Source organism: Sceloporus undulatus, chromosome 6 (genome assembly GCF_019175285.1).
Source record: "Sceloporus undulatus isolate JIND9_A2432 ecotype Alabama chromosome 6, SceUnd_v1.1, whole genome shotgun sequence".
Lineage (NCBI taxonomy): Eukaryota > Metazoa > Chordata > Lepidosauria > Squamata > Phrynosomatidae > Sceloporus > Sceloporus undulatus.
This window is the reverse complement of record NC_056527.1, coordinates 44,943,932-44,966,428: the sequence shown is the minus strand read 5'-3', so window position 1 is coordinate 44,966,428 and position 22,497 is coordinate 44,943,932. Positions and strand designations below refer to the sequence as shown.

Genomic DNA, 22,497 nt, shown 5'->3' with positions numbered 1-22,497 from the left:
GAGTTCAAGACCAGCAAAAGGGCCCAAGCTCGACTCAGGCTTGCATCCTTCCGAGGTCGCTAAAATGAGTACCCAGACTGTTGGGCAGTTCCATTCATTTGAGTTTACATCTTTGTTTTGGCTACTCTAGACAACAAACAAATAGAAGACTTTATTAAAATGTTTGGACTGTGGGGCAATACACCTTCAAGTCCCAGGTATCCATTTGGGGAAAAATATCAGCTCCCCCCACGAAACCACAAGGTTGCGAGTTCAAGACCAGCAAAAGGGCCCAAGCTCGACTCAGGCTTGCATCCTTCCGAGGTCGCTAAAATGAATACCCAGACTGTTGGGGGCAAATTAGCTTACTTGCTAATTAGCTTACTTGCTGTTCACCGCTATGATCTTTGGAATAGCGGTATATAAATAAAAAAAACAAAAAAAACAAACTGTTTTGGCTCAATGCTAGGGAATTAGAGGAACAGTAGTTTATTTCTGTCAAAGAGCTCTGGTGCCACAATAAAATTACAATTACCAGGATTTTCTAGAACTGAGCCAGGGCAGCTAAATTGGTCTCGAACTGGATGATTTCTGCAGTGTGCTTTGCACCTCAGTTAACAAAAAAGTTACTTTTTACAAAGCCTGTTTTATTGACCAGCCGACTCTTCCTTTTCCTCTTCATCCTCATCTAGATGAAAGATTTAAGCAGCATCAGCATTGGAAGGATAGTGTTGGAGGGATAGAGAAACACAGAGCTGTGGCACTATGCTGTACCAATACATTTGTGGTAAACAATAAAGCATGAGCTAGGAATGAATGAAAACAGTTTTACAGTGTCTGGAAGCCATCAGAATCATATTTTTAAAAGGTATTATTATTATTATTATTATTATTATTATTAAGCTTGATTTATATAGCGCTATAAATTTAAACAGCGCTGTACATACAGTCTTTTTAATTAGATGGTTCCCTAAATTCAGGCTTACAATCTACAAAGAGACGACACAAAAGGAGAAGGGAATGGTGGTGGGGAAGGGGATCAGGTCCAGCATTTCTTCTCTCCCTCTGGAGGGCTCTTCTTCTTAATCGAGGCTAGGCCTGATAGTGTTGGGCCTGTATTTTCACTCCCTCCCAGGCTGGATGGTGTCAGATGCCATGGAGGGAGGGCTCTTCTTCAGGCTAGCCCTGATGGAGTTGGGCCTGCCAAATTTGGAATTCTAGTTTGTGGAGTCTCGTCTTTGATCTTGGTACTGTCTAGAACAGATGATGAAAGGTCGTCTGAAGCCATCAAGGATGAATTATGTTGAACACATGAAACAATGGTCTGTTTTTAAATAGCTAGCCAGTTCTCCCATAGATACCAATGTCCTTGGGATCTGAAGTTGGGGCCTTGTCTTTATGTTTGTGCTTTGTTAATATTCCAAAGTCGGTTGTAAACACTGCAGTTACACATTAACCATAGTCTAGGTGCAAACATACAACAGAGGGAACTGCAAGAACATCCTACTAAGCAAGACAGTAAAAAGAAACATTTTCAATAACTAGCTGTTAAAATTTTAAAAATATATTTAATTGTTTTCCATCAAAGTATTTGTATCCCAATGGATATTCAAAAAGGAATTGGGAAAATCCTGGAGTGACAAATAGCTTTTCTCCAGTTATATAAATAACATATTTTGTTTTTTAAAATCGAACTCCTGTATCTAGCATTCGATCTGTTAATAATTAGGCCAGTACTTTTCTCATTTATTTTATTAGCCATAATTATCAACATTCTCTCCATATCAGAAGTTCTCAAATTATATTATAATGATGGTTGATTCATCAAGCGTGCTGCTCCGCATGTAGCCATCTGTTTTGTCTCATTTTTGTTTCTCCCTGGACTGAACCATATTCAGAGCAAATGGGTCATCCAATTCTCCATCATAAACATTAATCTCAATGTTGTGCTCCACCATTCAACTAGTGGTGCAGTTAAATAATTTTATGCTGCTTTCAGTTGTGTGAAGGAGACAATTAACATTTCTCTTCTCCCCCCCCACTCCACCTGTCCCTCCATTGCAACTGAAACTCCATGCTTTATAATTGCCTCTGCATTCCTGAATGCAAAATAGACAGAGCAAAAACATACAATTTGCTGTTATCTGCCTTCTAGTTTAGCCTTGAAACGCACCCAGTGACCTAGCTGCACACACTGTGTGAAATTATCCCCACCACCACCACCAAAGTTAAGAAGTGAGAAAAGGTGACATCAGTGAGGATTATTGCATGGTATAATTCAAATAGAATTCAAAAGGTCAATTGCAACCAACATAATTCTGCAAGATGTGGTATTTGTCCATGTAATTAGCATCTCAGATACAAGATAACAAGTGCTCATGCAATTGCATGGGTTATCACAATTTCCCCTTGGGACTATAGGTCTTCAAAGAAATTTATCACACAACACTTTTATTCTACAACTGCACTGTGTTAATTCCATCTTTGCCTGTAGCCTATTGAATGACATCATGGCTCTCTCAGTACTGTGCCAGTGTTGGGTTGTTTGGAAATAGGTTCTTTTGCCTCTTGAAATGCACCCCTATCCTACTATGGTCCAGTAACCACTTTGCTGTGATATTGAGAGCACAGTGGGCAGTGTTGGGTGTGTGTCCATTGTTCCACCTTTTGGGATTCCCTGGGGATCTACCACAGGTAAACACCCCACTATCCCTGGTGACTGGGATGGGAGGACATCAGGATTCCCTGTTGCACATTCATTCTCATATTTTCCAATCTGTTTCCTTATTTTATTTTTTAAAATTGTAAATAAGTGGAATACAGTAGTGCAATTCTAATATAATTCCTATTAAGGATTAATGCCTTGAGAACATGGGGGTCATGAAAAGTTTAAAGAGTCAATCAAGCATACATACACAAAGGTTAAAAAAACAATACAAAAGTGGAATTGGACAATTGTTGCTTTGTAGGGGGAAAACAAGGTAAAAATGGTGGAAGCAGTGCTCATCTTGCCAACCCAGGCAAAGAGTAGTTCCAGAAGGGGTGGTTCCAGAAGAGCATCAATACATAATTGCATAATTGGGCTATTGAATCATCCCACAATTATGGTTTCCTGTTTGTTAAACAAACAAATAAACATAAATCATGGAGCAGGAGGCAAAAGTAAATAGGGTGTGTAAACAGTATTGTATTTCAAGCATAAGAAAGCAAATATAGAAACACCACTGAAGCACAAATGCAGTGAAGAAGGAAGTTGCCATTGTAGTACTTTTCTGAGTGCAGGAGAAGTCTTTTTCAAGCTGATTGACCTGAAACAACTGCCTAGTGTAGTAACCACCAATGATGATGACATTCTTAACTGCTGTCAAGTCAACTTTGGCTTATAGCTACTTTATGAATTGAGAAGCCTCCAAGTCACTCAATTATCAATAGCCCTGCTCAGGTCTTGCATATTCAGGGCCGTAACTTCTTTGATTGAGACTATCCCTCTGAAATGCAGTCTTCCTCTTTTCCTACTGCTGTCTGCTTACTAAGCCTGACTCTTTTCTATTGTCTTCTCATGTCCCGTGCATGATAGCCTCAGTTTAGTCACCTTAGCTTAATTTTTGACTTACTTTGCTCTAGGACCCATTCATTTGTCTTTTTAGAATGGTAACTATAGAACTCTGGACCAGCACCACATTTCAAATGAGTTGATGTTCTTCCTATCAGTTTTCTTCACTGCCCAGTTTTCACAAGCATATATGGAAATTGGAAATACAATGGCATAAACACCTTTACCTTAGTATCCAACTATATATCTTGACACCTATGATTACAAATATGTCCTTTTTCGTGTGTGATCAGCTTCCCCCTTGATTCCAACACAGAATCTTTAAATTTCTGCCTCTGTAGTTGGAACAGAAACTTGGATTATGGTTATACTGGTGGGTTTTCCATGAAGTCTTACTGATATTACTTGGTCAGACTTGGCATTAAATACTTTGACTGCTTCACTACATTTCTCCTCATTATCAGTGCCTCCCTTCTTTATATTTTCATTTCCTGAGTAAAATGCTGTGTAATTATCTGACTGAAAATGTTCAATCCCTGTCCATTGTAGCTCATCCATCCCAAGCATTACAATGTTTATACTTTCCATTTCTTGTTTTGTGTTATACAGTGTTGTATAACTACACTGGCAAAGGATGTAAAGCAGCAGAGGAAAAGGAACCTGGGAGTGCTGTCATAGCAAGGGGAGTGTTTAGCAGTCAAAGACATCCCCAACAACAAATAAAGTTGCCCTCCCATCTCCAGAGCTGCTCATGAGCTAACAGGATAGTTTTTGTTCCTGGTAGATATGGCTTCCGCTGCCAGACATCACCACTGCTCCCCTTTTTCAGCTGATTTAAATTATTCTTTCACCTGCAGAAGTCATCACAGGATTCCAGCATTTGTCTGTTGCCCTCATCTCTAACTCACCTTACATCAGTTTTTTGCAACTGTAGTGCATGGTTGGACTGGATGGCTCTTCTGGTCTTTTCCAACTCTTATGATTCTAGTAGAACTGGCAACATTTGCTAAGTACAGACATTGCATATACATTTCTCAGAGCATTAAGGTGTCACACCCTTACTTACTGCCAAAAGAGAGAGAGAGAGATGCACAGACCTGCACACTCTTGAGAAGAAAACAGACAAAAGGATGGATAAGGACCATCTTTCTTGCCCTGCTATGACAAAGTGGTTCTCTCTAAATATAGTACCTGTCAAGGGAGCACAACTCCCTACTGGGTTGGCACTGGTTGGTCTAAATATTTTTAGAATATGATAATATTGTTCAAAGTAGCCACTGTGCTTTTTCTCCATTGCTCAGGCGGGGCCCTTCTGTTCTTATCTCAGCCAAGAAGGATTTCAAGGTGATATGTACTCCTTAGTCATCAGCCTTTTCCTTATGTTCTGCATCAAGCCTGCCTTTGCATTTTCTTCTTTGACCTTCCTTAGTAATTGTTCCAACTCTATGATATCTTCCACTAATAGTATGGTGTCAACACCAGAGAGAGAAAAAAACAGAAACATTCCATCCTCCAGCTTAGAAAATATGAATCCAGCTACAAACTCGAGTTAAGCACACACTTTTTTAATTGGCGGAAAACAGAGACATAAGTGGATTACATTTGGATTGTAGAAATATTGCTGTTTGACACTGCTTTAACTGCCATGGTTCAATGCTGTGGAATCCTGGAATTTGTAGTTTGTTGTGGCACTGGAGCTCTTGGACAGAGAAGGCTAAATATCTCACAAAACAGTGTATAAGCACCCAATATTGGAGATAATTTAGCTCCCAGGCTATTGCCCTAAAGAAACAGCTTCACTTAATGTTCTCCCTCAGAGAATAAAGCTCCAGCTTAGGTTTTATAAAGTCCTTTTCCTCTAGTGGATGGTCCTGCTGTAAATGGGCTTATCAAGATACTACAGTCATCCCTTCCGATTTGCGGGGATCCGTTACAGACCCCCCCATCCCCCGCGAATAAGGAAAATTGCCAATATAGGAGCCCCATTGATTACAATGGGGGTGTGCTCCCACACGCGTGCACCATTTACTGTCCGCAAAAGACAGAGGGACGCGAATGGCAAAACCACAAATCAGGAGGGATGACTGTACAGTGGTACCCCGGGTTACGAAAATAATTCGTTCCGCCGCCGCGTTCGTAACCCGAAATGCTTCGTAAGCCAAAAAAGCCATAGGCGCTAATGGGAAAAAGCCGCGATTTCGTGCGAAATAGCGCCGAAAAGCACCAAAAAATTTTTCGTAACCCGAAAAAACCTTCGTAACCCGGAACAGTTTTTTCCTATTGATTTTTTTCGTAACCCGGAAATTTCGTAAGGCGGCGCATTCGTATCCCGGGGTACCACTGTATTTGAATAGTGACTCTATAAGCAAAGAGATACATGGGAGGGGGGACAGGGGGAGAGACTAATATTTTCTCCTTTAATCACACCAGCTGCACTACAGATCTCAGGAAGCATCTGATTAACACCGTGAAGTAGTTCTAGGAAGATACTTTGGGACTGCTTTCCATAATTGTATTAAAATAAATCTTTAGTTTTTTAAGATTCCTCCTTCATGTTCTTAAAACAATTCCTTCTGTGCAATAGAAGTGGATTTAAGAGTACCCATAGGAATATTAGTTTCAGCATTGCTGCTGTTGAGAATAACTAAGAGACAGCCAGGAGGAAACACCAGAAGCAAAGACTAGTTCTTCAATGGCAACTCAAATAATTATAAATACCATGAAAGCATTTATGTGCAGAGGCCAGGGACATAATAAACGAAGAAAGCAGGAAGACACTTATGGTGGCCAAAAAAGAGAGAGAGAGAGAGAGAAGACACAATAGGTAACAGAGAAACACCTCCAACAGTTAAAGAAAAAAGAAAAGAAGAAGAAAGGGGAGAAAGGGGGAAAAATCAGAACCATGAAATGCAAATATTCAATGACTAGTGTGACGAGTGTGCAAGGATAAAGATTACTATAACAATGTAGAGAAAAAGAATACAATAATAAAAGGAAAGAATGGTTGATCTATTCCACAAAATAAGAAAAATCAAAGGCCGGGATGCATGCTCTCTATGACAAGAACAGGAATACTACAAGATCAGGAAGAAATAAAAATATGATGTGTAAAACAGACAGAAAAGCTATATAAAAGAGAAGGAACAATAAATAACACATGGAATGAGGAATCATACATAGACAAACCCCAAATTCTAGAAAGAGAGGTAAAAGATGCTATAATAGAAACTGGGAAGAATAAATCACCAGGAAGAGATGATATTCCAGTTGACCTGCTACAATTCACACATATAGAATCAACTCTAGTGTTAACTAAAATGTGCCCAAAATATTGGAAACAAAATGCTGGCCAACAGACTAGAAATTATCAATATCCACACAATATCCCCATCCACACACAAAAAAGAGAGACACAAAAGACTGCAGCAACCATAGGGCTGTGGCATTAATTTCCCATGCAAGCAAAATCCTGCTTAAAATTCTGCAGCACAAGGCCGGAAAAGTCCAGCATTAAAAGGCCAGCTTCCAGCCAGCTTGGGGGTGTGGTGCCCCCAACAAGCCAGGAAGCTGACTTCACACTGCCTGGCTGCCCACATGTGAGACGGCTTCCGAGCGCTCCAGCGGCACAGCTTTTAGATGCCGCACGCTGCTAAAACACTTTAAAGCTGGCTTCTGGCTGCAGCAGAGCCAAAAAGCCAGCTTTTTGCTGGTGCAAAAAGGCAGATTGGGGCCATAGCGTGCAGTTCCCGCAGCCCCAATCCAGCTTTGTCAGCGACATCTTCAAGCCGCTCCTTCAAGGTGGTCTGTTTTGCCCCCTAGACTCCAATAGAGAGAGAAATCCCACAGGTTCAAGGTAGGAGTACTAGGAACCACATTGCAAACATGCAACGGCTAATGGAGCACACCAAAGAACTTCAAAAGAAAGTCAGCATGTGCTTTATGGACTAAAGACTTGTTGAACATCTACACAGAAAAGATCACACAAAGAGCAGGATTAGATTTAGAAAAAGGAGGAGTGAGGATAACAGGAAGAAATGTAAACAATCTAAGATATGTGGATGTAACCATATTTCTAGTGGAAAACATCACTGACTTGGAACAATTACTAAGAAAGGTCAAGGAAGAAAGCCCCAAGGCAGGCTTGCTGCTAAACATAAAGAAAACAAAAGTAATTATCACAGAGGACCTGCATGAATTCAACCTGGATAATGAACAAATCTAAATAGTTAAAGAATTCTTGTAACTTGGAGCAAACATTGATCATAAAGGAGAGATGAGAAGAAGACTAAGAATGGGAAGGACAGTGATTGAAAGAACTAGACAAGATCTTAAAGAACAAAGATATACAATTGAGCACTAAAGACAGAATCAGCCGAGCAATGGTATTTCCCATCGCTATGTATAGATATGAGAGCTGGCCAGTTAAAAAAGCGAATAAAAATAAACTCATTTGAAATGTGGTGCTGGGAGAAAAGTACTGAGGATATCATGGATACCCAAAAAGACAAACAAATTGATCTTGAACAAATCAAGCCTGAAATATCCCTAGAAATCAAGATGGTCAAATTGAGGCTGTTGTACTTTGGCCATATCATGAGAAGGCACATCTCATGACTCAATGGAAAAGACAATAATGCTAGGAAGGGTAGAAGATGGTAGAAAGAGAGGAAGACCACACGGCAGATGGATAGACTCAATTAGGGAGATCACAGGCGTGAGTCTGCAAGAGTAAAGCAGAGCAGTGGAAAATAATGGGTCTTGGAGATGTTTTATTCATAGGATCACCATGAGCTGAGGTGGACTTGAGTCAGGCCTGGTTAGTACTTGGATGGGGGACCACCAAGGAATACCAGGTGCTATAAACTATATTCAGAGGAAAGCAATGACAAACCATTTCTGACCATTCCTTGCATAAGAAAACTCTATGGAATCCATGGGATCGCCATAAGTCACCAGGCAACTTGAAGACAGACACTCAAGCACTGCAAGTAGTCCACAAAGCCCAACAGCTTCAATTCAAGATAGCTCTGCCTCTTTTGTAGCCAGTTCTGTGTGTGCGTGTTCCAAGAGTAATGTAGTGGTACTGCTTTTCACTTTATTTGGAAGAGGCCATGCAACTGGTCTGCTTGATCTCAGATTGCCCCAGCTTCTGGGAGTCACAACGGAAGAGCAGAAAGGATCTATAGTATTAAATATTCCCTTGTGGCATGGAGCTATTAGTCTATGGCCTACCAAACTGCAGCATCTTCCAAAATTTAAGGATAATGCGCCTGCCACCTTTTACTACTCTGGTAATACAGTTAAAAGGTCATTTTACACACCCAAGTGGAAGAGAGAAAACCTCCTGTCTGAAACTCTGTAAATCTGCTATCCTTCATAGCATACATGTTAAGGACATACTACAGTAGATTAGCCAAGGGTGTAATATTAAGGAAATACCGTTATCTTGAAGCTTTATCCCAGGATGACAAGCCTTTGTCTATATGAGCAAAGAGTTCTAAAGTGTTTCAACAGTTGTTCCTCACTTGACTGTCTTATTAGTCAATAATAGGCTTCCAAATTTATTGTTATTGTTTATCCAGTTACTAATCCCTGGATGAAGAAGATGGAAGAAAAGAGCCCAAGATATTGCCTGAAAAGCCTATAATGTTTTTCATTTCAGTTTAAGACTCAAAAGATTATGTAGTCTCCCAGACAGTTTTATGCTCTAAGCATTAAAAAAATAGCAGTTAACTTTATCCAAAATACACAATGTGATGATACCTTTATTGGGCCAACAAAAAGGCAGAAAATGCAAATGGACTGGCCTAAAAAGATATTACCACAATATGTATTTTGGATTTTGTTTTACAACTAACATGGCTACTTCTACTTCTGGTGACATTTACCTCATGGTCTCAAGTCCCATTCCAGCAAAAAGGATTGTGCCTTTTTTGGTTTTTCGATGGAAAACATTTCAATTTCTTCTGAAATTACACTCCGTATGTCAAATTATCTGTAAAGTCCCAATACTGTAGACAGTGGCTGGCATCCAGTACTGCAATGTCTGGCATCCATAACCTAGAGTTACAGATACATAGCTGCTCTGTATTCATTAATCCTATATACTTACAGTCTACCCAGAAACTCCCAGTACACTTTTAACAGCTACAAGTCACATTGGGCAAAGGATGTCTGCTCTACTAGCGATGGCGACACAAGCCCCCTTCCCACACCAAGGGAGTTTGCAACCGTCAGAAGAAGGAGCCCTGATATAATTCCTTGTGTCAGCCTTGCTCACAAGTGGAATGAAGTGGAAACATTCTCCTCCTTGTACCAGCAAAACAGACCTCCATTTCTTGGAAGATTGTTACCCAATAGAGTCAGTTTGGGGAGCACCAGGTTAGAAAATGTTACTTACGGTAGTTATGCATGAGAATATGAACCATTATCCTCACAGTATCTGGTAGTACTTCATTCTATTTTTGAACCAGCAATTGATGTTACCTGTCTATTTACTATAGTACTGTTCCCAGCAACTTGCAGAAATGTGATAACTTACATTTATAGTACACGGGGAAGTCAATGGCAAACCTCCTCCGAACAAATCTTAGGGTTGCCATAAGTCAGAAACGACTTGAAGGCACACACAACAACATGATAGTTGACTGCATTAAAAGCAACCCAAAGTCCTGACACCTTAAAAACTAGTAACATTATAGAATGCATTACAATTTTTTAAATTATATCTCTCAGTATCAGATGCATAAAGTATTATTCAAAATTTCAGCTTTATACATAAAACTGATTGAGGGTGGGATTGTAAACCACAAAATCAGAAGAAAATTAAATCCCCTAAGTACTGACAGTGATAATTACATCATTAAAATTGCTACTAAGATTATCAATAATCGCTAGATAAACAAGTCACCTGATCTGGATGTGTGTTAACATTATACACAACAATGCATGTTTGGCTAACAAGAAGACAGGCTAAAACCTATTCAAAATCCTTACATCTAGCATAGTGCAGATGTCCTCACAGCAAATATAAATCTACATTATGTTCAGATATATTCATTCCCTTTACACCTGTGTTGTACCAGCAGAATTATTTCTGAAGTAATTCTGTAATTCAGCAAAATGAAACATCTGCTGGTACCACTGAACAATACAACATGCTGGTTCTTATATCTTCTTCCATCTACCAGCAGCCTGCTGAAAATATTCTCATTTTCAAGGACACTGCAGATAGTGAAGTGAGAATGGGCCATGATAACAATCTTATCTCTGGTAAATATGCTAACACAAACTTGCAAAAATGATTGCAAACTCTTTTTTAAATTAATATATGACACCACTCGAAAGAAAGAATGAAAAAAAGAAACTCCAACTTTTCATGCTCCACAAAAATCTCCACCAAATAACTTGATAATTCATTCCACAAATGACAAAGTCACTCGTTATAGACAACTATGGATCTACTTCTTTCAACAATGCAGCTATAAAGGAACTAGGCAAAATCCTGAAGTGTAAAGATATATCATTAAATACTAAAGTTAGGATTGTCCATGCCATTGTATTTCCCATTTCTATGTATGGTTATGACAGCTGGACAGTGAAGAAAGCTATTAGGGGGAAAAAATAATTAATTTGAGATGTGGTGTTGGAGAAAAGTGCTGAGAATACCACGAACCACTAAAAAGACCAATGGATGAGTCTGAGAGCAGATCAGCCCCAAAATCTCCCTGGAAGCCAAGATTATCAAACTGAGGCTGTCATACTTTGGCCACATCATGAGAAGGCATGGCTCATTAGAAAAGACAATAATGCTAAGAAAGGTTAAAGGCCGTAGAAAGCGGGGAAGACTGCATGCCAGATGGATGGACTCAGTCAAAGAAATCACAGCCATGAATCTTCAGGAGCTGAGCAGGGTGGTTGAGGACAGGGAGAGTTGGTGGTACATAGGGTCACCATGGGTCAAAGTCTACTTGAAGGCAGTTAACAATAGCAGCATGCAGACACTACCCCAATAAAAAGTTCCCTCCATTAGGAAGGAGGCACTGACTGTTTACCAGACGCACCTTCAGCCTTGGAGCAAGCCAAATGCCCACAGAAAATACAGTTGCCGTCTATATCCACAGATTTTTATCCATGGATTCAATATCTACAGCTAGAAAATATTCAAAAAATATATAAATTCCAAAAAGCAAATTTTGATTTTGCTATTTTTTATAAGGAGCACCATTTTACTTTATCATTGGATATAATGGAACTTGAGCATCCACAGATTTTGGTATCTATGGGGGGAGGTCCTGAAACCAAGCTCCAGTGGATACCAAGGGCCCACTACATTCTAAACAAAACAAACTTTTAAAAAATGCCCATCATTTATCAGAATCTACATTCTTTCCAGTCCTCTTAGTCACATTCATATCTTGTCTCTCCTTCATTTGAACTCAAAGTAGAACGCATAGCTATTCCCTACTTTATCCTAAGAGGGGACAGTAAGTGAGAGCATGAGTGGTCCAAAGACATCCCGTGAGTTTCATGGCTCAGTGGGAACATGCAGCTTCCAGGTTCCAATTCAACATATGGTGATTCTCACACCTTGAATGGCTCTTGAATTTTAAGGCATTGCTACTCAAAGTGGTAGTCTCTGGACCAGGGTTAGTCCCTGGCAAGTTTCCAGGAAAGAAAGAATTGTACTCCTTGGGCACAAATTTAGTGCCAGTCCCCTGGCACATCAGAAAACAATAACTGCTGGTCCTTCATATCAGATAGCTAGATAAGCACTGTTTTCTGGTAATCCCTACATAGTTTTCTCCAAAACAGCGATGAGAGAATAAAGAAATGAACACACAAGTGAAAGCTGTGAAAGAGGGAAGCACTATATATGGTAAAGGGACAGCTACAGAAATTTAGCACATTGTGGGACAAAAGCCATTGTTGATCCTCTAACAGCTCTAGGTTGCCTCTTCAGTCAAAAGCAATCATAGCAATTTCCAGACCTTGTATGGATGAAAAGGTGAAGTAAAGAGAACTTACAAAACAAACCCTACCCAGTCTCCAGTTTTTCAAGCAACCTCCTGAAAGTTCCCTTCTTTGCATTTGGAATTATTTTTCCTGTCATCAAGTGCTCTCCTGGTTTCTTATAATAACCATTAAATACCTTTAACAGGAGCCATGACTGATCGTGTGCTCAGAACTTCAGAACTAAGGGCCCAAACAGACAGGCCAAAATAAAGCTGCTTCGGGTCCTTAGGACTGGAGCGTGGCTTTGGCACGGCTTCCGGCCTCTTAGGACGCATGCATCATTTAAGCAGCATACCTCCAAAGTGACCCAAAGCAGCTTTATTTTGGCCTATCTGTTCTGGCCCTCAGACTGCTCTCCTGGGACACAACATTGTCTCAGGTCTTCTCATATTTGCTTATACTGTATTTGTTCTTGGTCAAAGAATGCTCATTATAAAGCCAGAGAGTGACTATTTCACATCACTTCTTAAAGTTCTACAACTGATGCCAGTTTTCTTTTTAAACATAAATCAAAGTGCTAGATTTAACCACAAAAAAACCAAACAGGCTGGAGTCCATGAGGCTGAAGGAAACAGCTTCTCCTATACAAGCTTGCTGGTGTCGATTACTGTGTTCAAAGTGAAGCCTTCTTTTATGCATTGTTCTGCCCCATAGGAATGAAGGATTCTGTGTTTGAAACTCTTCTCAAACAACTTTTTAGCATCACATTTGTTTTCATCTATTCTGTCGGGTTTGCTTGTTGTTTTCTGTAATTATATTGTTTGTTTTATTTGTAAAAGTAAGGGCACAAATTTCCTAAATAACATACAGGTATTTATCGCAGGGGTAACCACGTTGGCTATAAAAACAAAGAAGCAAACAAACAAATACAAAATGCATCTTGCAGTGATACTTTTACTGTGGCAAACAAAAGGCACAAAATACAACAAGCCACTTTTAGGCCCAATGAAAGAATCATCACAAGATGGATTTTGGATTGCTTGTTTTTGTTTTATAGCCAACACAATTACTTTCCTGAATTTCTTTTTCATCTGAAGATGCCAAATTCTAAAGTGAGATACTTCAGAAGGTGGATTTTGTGGCATCATGCATTGGACTTGTTTTTCTGAGGACTGGCTCCTCCCAGCACAAGCTGAAGCAATTTTATTTGGATTCCGTTTACAGGGTTTGCCTGTTCCAATGGCTAAATTTATCTCCAGGCATCAGAGACTTTCCAAGAGACCAGCTTCACTCTTTGTTCACAGTGGATCAAAGACTCATACTGGATAAGAAGGAGATGCTCTGTAGCTTCATATGGATAAGCCAAACTTTAAGATTTCTATTGTGTTGCCTTTGTCCCCAGAGAGTTCACAACGATGGGTGTGGCCATTTCACTTACTCACACTTCCTGTAATAACGCAAAGCAAAAAATGTAGACACTGTGACCACAATATCATAACTATCTTTCCCCCGCATTCATTTTTGTGAAGACTGAACTGCAAAAGCTAGTGTGAAGTATTTTATACCTTTTGGTTGTCTAACTCATGAAATGACTCACTCCCACAGTAGGAGACCAATCTCATGATTCTTTCTGTTTAGCCAACACAGTCAGTCTCCTTTTTGCCAGCTGGCTACCACAAGATACATGGCATGCCAGTTTACAGGCTAAATATTCTCTTGAACTCTTCTGAGCAATGAAGTATGGTCCTCCAGATATGTTTGACTACAATTCCATCATCCCTCCTGAAGTCTGAAGTTACACAATCCAACAACAGTCACCTTGTTTTACCTCTTACACCTACATACCCAAGAACACTTTGCTATGATATGAAAGGCTCTGTAGGTAGGAGTATGGTCCTTGGGGATTATAGGTAAAAGGGAAGATGTATTTCCAGTTGCTTAGCAACTGTTTATCCAGTATTCGTTATGTCTAAAGAATGCCACATGAAGTTACTGTCAATTGCTCAGCACTTAAAAATGTTATTATTACTATTTTTAAGCACAACAAATATTTGAAGGGGTTTCTTTCTTCAGTCATCCAGAGTTAAGAAGTTAAGAAGCCGAAGAAAAACTTTCACACTGAATCAAGGAATGTGCTACCCCTTGGCTTACAAGTGTTTCAGTTAATGGTAGGCTACTCCATCAGTTTAGAACAACGGTTCCAACACTTTGGTCCTCCAGGGGTTTGGGACTTCAACTCCCCGAAGCCCCAACAAGGTTGGCCAACTGTCAGGAATTCTGGGAGCTGAAGTCCCAAAACATCTGGAGGACCAAAGTTTGAACATTACTGGTTTAGAACAAGGCAAGCAGCTGTCCAAACACCCAAGGGTGACAGGTACTCTACACTGGATCTTTAAGGTCTGCGCTCGCTTCCATATTCTGAATATCTTCTGCACCTCACAAAGGATGTGAGCAGCAACTTTACCATTTATTTTATCCAACTGAGTTGTTTTAGTCCTAGGAGAGGCCTTCCTCCATTGCAGGAACCAGCAGGAACAACTTGCTACTTCGAACCCAGCATAGAACAAAATGGCAAAATTACCACTACCACCACCCATTTCCCGCAGAAGTCATTTTGTGTTTAAATGTTTTTTTTCTAATACAGACCTATGAATGTCAATGGGCTGCACTTCCCCCAGTCCTGTTTTCGGGGGGTGGAAATGATCTGAGAGTTTACTTGAACCACAACTTAACTGTAATTCTTGTCACATTCCCACTGCATTCCAGGCAGCTCTTATTTCAGAGTTTGCTCATTTTCTAGGTTTCAGGATTGGATCCTACTAACCACAACATACTAGAACCAAACCCAGACCACATTTTAGACTGTGACTAACACACCATGATTTTAATTGTCTAAAGCAGAAGAAAGAGAAGGGTGTCTTCATTTAACTAGAAATGGTATCAACAAAACTTGAGATATTCTGCATCAAATCGAAGTAGTGGCCTTTGTTGTGCTCACTTCAAGCCTATTCACTTTCAGATGGTTAATTGTGGATTGTCCTGTGACCTTTTAAAAGTTTTTTTTTTCATCTTGGCTAACTTGAAATTGAGTACTTAATTGAATATCTAAGATATAAATCAGATAAAGGTCTAGAATCTTTAGCAGATCACACTTGTATCTCCAGCATCATGTAGAATTTATTCTCTGTACGCAAAGGTAAGTTTACCTTCCTCTCTATTTCCCATATCTTTTGTGCGACTCCAAATTTTTCTGGTTCTAAATCAAGTATCCCTCTAGAATTACATTCCTTTTAGCTAGGTGAGTGTGTGCAACTGGAGCATTATTTAAAAGTTGCTCTAGGGAAAAGATGAAACTTTTGAATTTGTTTCTGCAGAACTAAGCTTATTGCCTGAATATAGCTTCATTATATACATTTGCTCTGTAATACTCTTTACCCTACAATTGTCCCAATTTGGCAGAGGCATTCCTGATTAATCCTCTGTCAGTCCACTTTTTCAACTGTTTTAAAATGTCTCAGTTTCTCTCCTCCTCCCACTTTTCCCCCTTGGCCTCAGCTTATTGCCAACAAGAATTCAAAGATCAAAAGCAATTTGCATTTAACTCAGCAGAGGAAAGGAGAGGCACAATCTTGCTTTCTCAGTAGCTTCAGAAAAATCAAACTTCTAGCTTGTGTGTTCTTCCTCAATTACAACTTTTGTTACACATGTCCTGGATCTGATTTTCATCTTGAAATATTGAAGGGCATTATATTGTTCAACCTCAAGCTCAGTGGCATGTACATCATTAAACCTACAATTGTAATTTACGGTTTCCATTATAAAGCAGAACTCTAATGAGCAGTGTCTGTCTTTAGTGTACATGATTGATTTTTCTTAACACAGAAGTTACAGCACAAGAGCTGCCAGTCAAGCTACTGGTCCATCTAGGGGCTCTTTCAGACTGCACAGTGATAGCACTATGATTCCATTTTATCTGACATAGCTATAGCCTATGAAGTCATGGGATCTGTAGTTTATGGAGGAGTATTTAGAATTCTCAGCCAGAAAGCTCCAGTGCCTCCCTATACTACAAACCCCAGGATTCCAACGGATGCTGTCATGGCAGGTAAAGTGAAATCATAGTGCTATAACTGTGCAGTGTGAAAGAATCTATGGTCAGTATTGCCTCCAGCAACCTTTCAAAACCTGGCTGGAGCCTTCTTGATGTGTTGGACAATCACCCACATTCTGCATGTAGTCAGTAGCATCTTTTAAGACCTTAAATGTTCCAGGTTTTCAGACAGGAGCCTTTCCAAGCCCGCCCTAGTGATTCTGGGATATGAACTATAGAATAGATGTTTTGCATGCAAACCATATTTTAATCAAAGAATTATGACTAAGGTATGGCCAGAAAGAGAAAGCCTTTGGGGGCATTCACACTTAATTTTTTGTTCCAAGGAGATCTGGATCTCCGCAGTGATGCAATATCAGATTGGTCTTCCCACTACATTTTCTGTTTCCGAATCTCTCAGTGGCCCTTTAACCCTATTGGCATTCACACTTGCCACCGTTTTGGTTTAAAATGGGGAGTGTCCCTCTATCCAATCCTCTCATTCATCACATGAGCTCCTGTTTTAACTTTAACGGAAGTGGTGGCATGCCACGGCATTTCCACAGAGCTCTTGTCAGTGAGGAAGTGGTGGCAGTGGCTCACGGACAGGGGACAGGCCAAGAGAATTGGTGCAGTGTCAGCCCAGCTGACCCCAATGTACACTGCCATGGCATCACACTGGTTTTGGCTTGGTGTTTGTGGCCGCCATCCAGGGCCAGTCCAGAGCATTATGCTCTGGTGTGGCCCGGATTTTCGGCTAGTGTAGACTTGCCCTAGGATCTGACCAGTTCAACCAAGTAACTTCAGAAGAGTGTCAGGCAGGGTGCTCTTTCATTACAGAGAATGGGATGACTATTTCAGGCAGCAAATCTGGGAGTGGGCATCAAGAAAGAGAAGCAAATTTTCAGTTTTTAAGATTAGTATTAGTATTCGTGAACTTTTACAGCCACAGAAGAAGAAAAGTGCTTGTGCCTAAAAATACCAAATTCACTTGTTTGGTCTTAAATTAGGTATACAGTATAGTACTCTGACTGGAAGAAGGAGGATGGCATTTGCTACTTTGCCTGTGGGAGCAAAATGTCATGGTTTGGCCCTGCAGTGGGAGTAAAATACTAAGTATTTGGAATGATGATCTGTTTTATTTTTTTACAAGTAAATATTTGAAATATCAAAAGGCCTGGTTCAAGTGGTATTAGATAATCAATAATTAACAGTGCAGTCCTGTTCACATCTACCTGAACGTAAATCCCAGTTTAATGGCAATTAGTCCTAAATAAATGGGCATAAGACTACAGTCTGAAGCTCCTGTCCCAATTCCATACAAGGCACATACTCTTCAGTAAAACTGCTGTCACGCCATGTGTCAAGAGACTTTCTAGCAATAACCCCAGACTTCCTGCTTCCCCCCTCGAAGGGCAGAAAACAGCATCTCTTGCAAAAGAGAGGGAGGAAATGGTTTCATTTTTTATTTTTTGCTTCTGCCAGGCTGTTTCATTGCACCCAAGAGTAACAAACAGTGGAAAACAAATCAACCAACGTTTGTGTCTTAAAACAGTGTTTTTGATTAAAATTGATCTTCTCTCATAAAGACTATTCCTCCTGCTGAAATATTGGTATGCTTTTTAATTTACATATCAAGCGAGATGAAAATTAGTGGGATTTTTTTTAACAAAAACAACCTTGATGGTTGCAAAATTAAGGCTATTTTGTTTCTTAGTTCTAGAAAGAGAACCAGTGTGGCGTAGTGGTTTCCAACTTGGCCATGGAAACCCACTAGTTGATCTTGGGCAAGTCACATTCTCTCAGATTTAGAGGGAGACAAAAGCAACCCCCGCCCCATCCCAGCAAATATTGCCAAGAAACCCCAGTGATAGGTTCATCTTAGGGTTGCCATAAGTCAGAAACAACTTGAACACAAGAACAACAACAATTTCTTGAAAGAGCTTTCAATAGATGTCATCATGCTTGCAGAATGAAATATTTATGCAACTTGACAACAGTGGCACTGAAAATCAGCTCCTCCCCCCTTTTTCCCCTTTTCACAGAATTCCAATGCAACTCTCACTTCTAATATTTACACATCCTTGACTGAATACCCCTGCGTGCCCAGTGCAGTGCAGACAGTATACCATTTCTTTTCAAATGTCAAGGCTGCAGTTCCATAAAAGGTACCTGGGGTTAAGTCCCACTGAACTCCATGGATCTTACTACTGAGTAGGGATATATTAGGATTACGTTGCAAATAAATATAAAGGTTGTTCTCCCCCATTTCCAAAATTAGCTTTGCAACCCACATGATTTGGCAGAGCATTGCTTAGCTCCAATACCTTGGCCATTCTGCATCCTTGAGAGGTGAGATGCCTTCTTGATGAACCATCATCAGCGCATGGAGCCCAACCAAACAATGCTGCACCAAGGCAATTCAGACCTACCTGAGATGAAATGTCAATCTGCCATTTCTGTGCTTGAGTGTTTGCAGCAAGGCTTTCTCTTTCTCTTTCTTCCCATTGCCAGCCCTCTCTCCACCCCTGGGTTGCTAGGCAACCAAAAGATATGGCTGTGCATGTCCAGCAATAACTCACAGGGCATCATCATTTTTATTCCATTTCTTTAAAAGGGAAATAATGAAATACTCTAGGACACTTTCACCTCCCAATTATCAAACCTTTTTTAAATTAGTTTCAGATCCATTAACCTTCAAAGCATACACAGTCAAGGGATGAGGATGGGGTGACTTTTCTCACGGTGGACTACCTAAAAACATCAATCTGAAATATAACAGTTACATAACCTTCATTATTGGTTTTAATGCACCATGGGCCCTCCATTGCTTGTTTTAATTGGTTGTGTTTTAGATTTATGAATATTTACTCAGCCTAAACCTTTGGGATTGGGAGCGCACGCCATCATTGCATAAATATTGCCCGTGATCTTCTCCAGCCAAGGTTGAAAATTTATAAGGCTGCAAGTTTCTTGTATATATGAAAATAAATTTCATGAAGACTGGGGTTTACTTCCAAATAAGCCAGCGCAGGATTCAGTTACAACATCCTGTTCGTTTTAATGCTACGACATATACATGGAGCAGTGTGCTAAACATGTTTATACTACAGTAAATTCAGTGGAACTTATTAGAAAGTAGGATTGGAGCCCAATCTCCTGCATCTTTATTCAGAATTAAACCCCACTGAATTAGATGGAGCTTACTTCTCTTGTCAAATAATCTTTATTAATTTTCAGTACATAACACTTAAGGAACACAAAATCTAGTTGATATACTTATGTCCCGTTGATCTTCATTTTTTTTTTACTTCCTTTACTTCTAAGTAAATATATCTAGGGCTGGAGCTAGCTGAGTGATTTAATTTTTACTTTGTTTTGTTTTGTATTTCTTAGCACACAAGCTTTACAATCAACCAGCAAGTCTTGGCAAGGTATAAACCATGCTGTAATTTGCATGGTGTAACATTTTCACACACACACCAAGGTTCAAATCCCCAAATGATCATGAAGCTGGTTGACTGGGCCTGATGGAAGTTGTCAAAATCCTAGAAAGCAGCAAATTTGGGAAGGCTGATTTAATCTACAGTTTTTTGTGAGATTTTCGGGCTATGTGGCTGCGTTCTTGAAGAGTTTATTCAGCATCTGTGGGTGGCATCTTCAGAGAATGCTGGCATGGAAGTGAATGGGGTATATTGGTTGAGAGAAAGTGATTTACATGTTAATCTGTGTGTTGGTCTGTTGCTGAATGACAAAGCCTCACAATATCCATTTAATTAGTGATCCACTGTCTGCTGGGAAACCCCCCTGGATCCTTTGTCCCAGCAGACAATGGATCACTAGTTAAATGGACACTGTGAGGCCTTGCCACTCAACAACAGACCAACACAGATTAACATGTAAATCACTGCCTCTCAACCAACGGTCAAATAGTACATACTGTATACCCTTCTCACTTCCATGCCAGCATTCTCTGAAGATGCCACCCACAGATGTTGGCCAAACGTCAGGAATAAACTTTTCCAGAACACAGCCATATAACCTGAAAAACTCATAAAAAACTTTGGTTGCCCTCAATAAAAGCCTTCAACTTCACACTGATTTAATCCATTTTTTGAGAATAGACAAGGTTCTAAACTTGTGTTCTATGGAACGCTAGGGTTTGAAACAGGTCAAAAGAAATGGCTTCAGGCTGCTTTGGGGGAGGGATGTTCAGATAACACAGACCCCCAGAGTGGCTGGAAGCCACTCCAAGGCCACAGTAAGGCGGCAAGAGATGGACTTTCTAGGAGCAGATTAAATCCGCTCCTGCTGGCAGCCAATTTTGGGAATGAGCCACACAGTCCCCACGGTCCTGGCCCGATTGAGGCCAGAGTGCCGTCCAGGCCATCTGTTTTGGGCCTAGGTGATCTATAGGTAGACTTCAGAGGGTCTGTAAATCAGGCACATTTTTCCTTCACTTACTTGTTACCTTGAAAACTATGTTCCTGCACTATATAAATAAATCATTATTATTATTATTATTATTATTATTATTGGGAAAGCATCAATAGGATTCATCAGATTCTTAAAAGGTTTACGAAATGGCCTCCTCCTTAATCTTAGATCTTTCACCCCAAGACTGTTAGTTGTCAGTGCTGCTGTTCAATTTGTATCATCTACCAATTGTGGACCTTAGAAAAAGTAGGAATTGCCTAGTATTTGTACTGCAGAATTACATTCTCAGTTCCTTATACTTCAGTGTGTCTATTCCATGGAACAGACAGATCTGGGGCTTAGGTCTACCACTCTGCCTTTGACAACAATCCAGTGGCAAGGCGGTGAGTCTGTATGCTTTGGGATGTGACCATAACAACATGCTTTTAAGGTTATGGCTGTAATTTCACAGCCTTTTCAAGCATGCAAAAACATAGCTAGCGCTTAATATAATTTCCTACATAGAATTTTTTAAAAATAAAGTGTAAATATAGTTGTGAATATAAATGTAAATTTAAAATGTAATCCTGATTTTTAATCAGCTTCCAATACAGTGTCATCATGAGAAATTAAAAAAAAAACAAAGTCACACATACAACCAGAAGCATTTCATCAGTGGGATAAATTCATCAGTGGGATAAAACATCTCTCTCTTCATCCTCTCCCATTTTTTAAAAGCAGCCAATCTGTTAAAAGGGGATGGCTGTGGTGACCTCTTTTGACTTTTCATGGTATATCTCACAGATTGAAACAAATGAGTATTTTTACCAGGCTTGTCCACTTGAGGCTGGGTTATCTGTGAAAGGATCTATTCTCAGCTCTGACAGGTGCTGACCTTGTGAAATCTCTGTAAGCATTTGTACAATGTATGCCTATAAGTCCACTGTTTAAAGACAAATACTGTTGCCATTTAGCAGAATTCATGTGTTTAAAGGAAAACAAGTGACAAGAAATAGTAAGCATAGATAGTTCTCCCCCCTTGCACTAACTTTATCCAAAAATCATGGCATTTTTGAGGTTTCCAGGATCTGCAAAAGGAGGGGATCTGGAGACCACATGCAGTGCATAGTCAACACTTTTTCCATCCTGCTATATTATGATTCCCCCACAATTTACAGTGGGGTGATGAGAGTGGCATGAACCAAGGCTTTTATGTATACCCATGCCACTTATTCACACTTAAACTCTCTAATATTCATAAATTCAAATCATAATTAAATCTCTATCCTGCCATCTTATCTGCCTGTGTTTTACTCTGTTGTCAATTGCCATCAAGAGAAAACTTTGTTACAGGTATTTTCTCCCTAGAAAACACAACTATTGCACTTCCTACTACCTTTTGGGGAAACAGTGGTTGAACTAGCATTATGAGACTTTCTCAGATTGCATCTTTAGCATTACTGTCAGGCATTTCAATAATCCTTTCTCTTAACTATTCACATAC

The 22,497-nt window shown here is 39.9% G+C and overlaps 1 protein-coding gene across 3 annotated transcripts in view; it reads right to left on the bottom strand.

The window, feature by feature from the left end:
• Positions 1–22,497, bottom strand: part of PLCL2 (phospholipase C like 2) — a 126,664-nt gene that overhangs the window by 96,727 nt on the left and 7,440 nt on the right. The window contains exon 1 of one of the 3 annotated variants that reach the window (XM_042471986.1): positions 19,010–19,253. The exons of the other annotated variants lie outside the window; for them this stretch is intronic. The gene's annotated coding sequence lies outside the window, so the exon portion shown is untranslated. Of the gene's footprint in view, positions 1–19,009; positions 19,254–22,497 lie in introns of those variants that run through there. 3 annotated transcript variants of the gene reach the window in all.